Genomic DNA, 3,345 nt, shown 5'->3' on the forward strand with positions numbered 1-3,345 from the left:
AATAAATATCCTATGATGAATACATATATGTTTACTGGATCTTATCTGAATTCTACTCTTTAACTTCATTTGTAGTAGATCCCTTCATTTACAGTGTATCGTTGACCCTTGGACAACAAGAGTTTTGAACTGCGTGAGCCCACTTTTAGGTGGATTTCTTTCAATAAATACAGTATAGTACTGTGAATGGATTTTCTTTTCCTTATAATTTCCTTAGCAAAATTTTCTTTTCTCTAGCTTACTTCATTGTAAGACTACAGTAATAATACATATAATATAGAGAACATGTGTTAATGGCAGTTTATGTTATCGGTACGGCTTCTAGTCAAACGTAGACTAATAGTAGTTAAGTGTTTAGGGAGTCAAAAGTTATAGGTGGATTTTCAACTGTGTTGGGGGTTGGCACCCTTAACACCTGTATTGTTCAAGGGTCAACAATAACAAGAAGTGATCTATATGGGGATAAAGAGTGGTTTAAATGAGTGTGTTAATACACTCAGTCCTGACCAGCACAAGAATCATTGTCCTTTCAGGTGTTCCTGAAGATTTCAGTGATCCAAAATGATAAGCATAACTACCATACTTTTCAGCTACAACTCACAGACAGATCAATGAAAGTGAAAATCATCCCTTCCCTATAAAGTTGTTCCTTTAAAAGATCTGCCATTACATGCCACCTTCCATAATATGTAATAATACCAATCAATCATTTGAATTACAAAACAGCAAATAGGGGGAACAAAGTGCCAGAAGTATGGTCTGTTTACTTCAGAGCACTGTTTTATTTGTTGGGTTTTCTTTTCTTTCTTTTTTTCTAATGTTGACCGTTTTGCATATGAAAGACATTTCATGCACTGCCAGCCACTGAAAAAAAGTGCCTCAATTTAAGGATGGTGTCAAATTTGGTAGTTCTCTACATTAGCTGAAACCTTTCAAAAATACAGGATTGTTTATTGATTCTATCAAGTGCAAACACTGGCTCATGAATCAGGTGAATTACCTTTCTCAGAGCGTGGTGTATTTACTATAGAGGAAAGCCTAGACTCCTCTGCTTTCAACTCTGAGAAATGCCACAGCATTTTAGGGAGAACTCTTAGTTTGCTGTTAGCAGTGTGGGCAGTGGCACTTTTCCTGACAAACTTAATGTCCTGAGGTACATAACTCTTACTTACAAAAAATCATCATGGAGTTAAAAACCTATAGGGAAATTAAAAGACCTGCAGCAGAAAACCCTGATAGGGACCTACTTTACACAAATTAAATTGACTTATGTTACCCAAACAGCCCTGATGATTTGGAAAGTCTGTCTTTTTAGCACAGCAGACTAGTTGTAACTATACAGTTCATTAGCTTAGGAGATATAGGCATGTTCAAATTGAGAAAAAAAAAAAATGCAAAGAGCACCTGATTAAGAGATTCTAGAAAAGAATGGTGGATTGACTTAACCTTAATTAGATTGTGAATTTCTTGAAAAAAAAATATAAATGTACACTCTTTCTCTTCCCAACTTGTTTTCAAGTTTTCTTTACCTAGTGTTCTTAAATATTTAGAAGTAAATTTTTCTCTCAACTCAAAGAACAGAGTTTCCGTTTGGCATCAAAAGGGTCCTACAAATAATATTTTGTATTAAAGCTACAAAAGAAAGTGAAAAGTTAATGACCTTTTGAAATGCATTTGTTCTTGTTATCAAGTGAATTTTGTGGACTTGGATACAATTAGAATGCAATTCCTGATCACTTGGCACACTGTGAGGGATTTATAAATCTAAGTAATAGTCTACTCAATAAAAAAAAAGCCCATATGTACCACATTTATGCCTGATAGGAAAATTGAACTATTAGGGGAAAGAGAGAAAAAGTGGTATGAGCCATAGAACTTAGGACAAAGAAGGATGTGAAATTTAGTACTAAAAGTGTACTAGGGCAACATGAACAAAATAAAAGTGATTCAAGCTTTATGGAGAGAAGACCTAGGTATTTATGGGGCTGTGTGAAATTTGTGAATAGGTCTTACACCAATTGTTTTGGGCATTGAGGGACCATTAGGCAACTGTACCCACAATGGAAAGCTGAGCTCCTGATATTAATAGGTAATAAATATATATTCTAAAAATATATAAATGATTGAAGTAGAAGAGGGAGGGATTTTTTTAAAGATTTATTTATTTTAGAGAGAGAGAGAGCTTTGCGCAGTGGCAGTATCGTAGCCAATGAGTTTTATCCGAGGCGCGATTATTGCTATTTTAGAGAGAGAGAGAGAGAGAGAGAGCACTTGCTCGTGAGTTGGGGGGAGGTGGCAGAGGGAGAGAAGCTTCAAGCAGACTCCTCACTGAGCGCAGAGCCCAAGATGGGGTGGGGGGGGCTCAATCTAACCACCCTGAGATCATCACCTGAGCTGAAACCAAGAGTTGGTCGCTAAACCGATTGAGCCACCCAGGTGCCCCCAGAGGGAGTTAGTTTTAAAAAGGTGGATTCAAGTCCTGGAAAGTTCCAGATCTTGGTCTTAAGAGAGAGTCAATTCCACAAAGCTGCTTGTAGAAACTTGGTGACAAGACTCATCATTAAAGAAAGAATATATGAATGAGAAGCATAACATGGTTGAGAATCAAGTTGTTTGTGACAAGTGGTAGAGATGGGCTGGAAATTTCCTGGAATGCCTGAAATGTTTTTCTTCATAATGTCCACCCAGTGTCATAATCACTCTTAAAGGCCAGCTCAGATATCACCACATCTATGAAGCCTTTGCTTTTTTCCCAGAGGCTTATTTTATCCTCCCCCTTTAGTATTTACATTATTGTTTTCCTCTTTGGGTTACCATTTGTTCACACCTTTTTCTTGCCCTGGACTATGAGCATTTCAAGGTTGGAAATATCTATTTAATCACTCCCCACCACAAACACACATACATAATCAATAGCATTACATCTAGGAAAGTGTAGTCCCTAGTAACATAGATATTTGCTGCATACATTTTAAAAATAAATAGATTGTATGTTTGAAAATTTTAACATTAAAAGATAAGGTCAAAGTTCAGGTTACTTATACTCGATTTTTGTAGCCAACATAATTACTGGTTTTTGGAAACCTTCTCTGAATATTTCCCCCAAAACACTATGCCTATGTATTACTGAGGAGGATATTACTTCCCCGCCAATAATTACAAATAGTTAAAATAGTGTATCCTTATCCATACTGTAAATTAAGGCTATTCATCTGCAACTGAACAATGTGAATAAAAATTAGAGTTAGATAAATACTGAGACTTTGATTGGATATGTACAGAGTGGCAGCCACATTATAAATTATAAGAGATGATAAAATGTCTAACTCTTTTTGTATGCAAGAG

General features: G+C 36.0%; 1 pseudogene; it reads left to right on the forward strand.

The window, feature by feature from the left end:
- Positions 1–2,180: 2,180 nt before the first annotated feature.
- Positions 2,181–2,247, forward strand: LOC112827006 (U4 spliceosomal RNA; annotated as a pseudogene).
- Positions 2,248–3,345: the final 1,098 nt, after the last annotated feature.

This window comes from Callorhinus ursinus, unplaced genomic scaffold (genome assembly GCF_003265705.2).
Source record: "Callorhinus ursinus isolate GAN/ISIS: 27379988/994484 unplaced genomic scaffold, GSC_fseal_2.0 scaffold7, whole genome shotgun sequence".
Taxonomy (NCBI): Eukaryota; Metazoa; Chordata; class Mammalia; order Carnivora; family Otariidae; genus Callorhinus; species Callorhinus ursinus.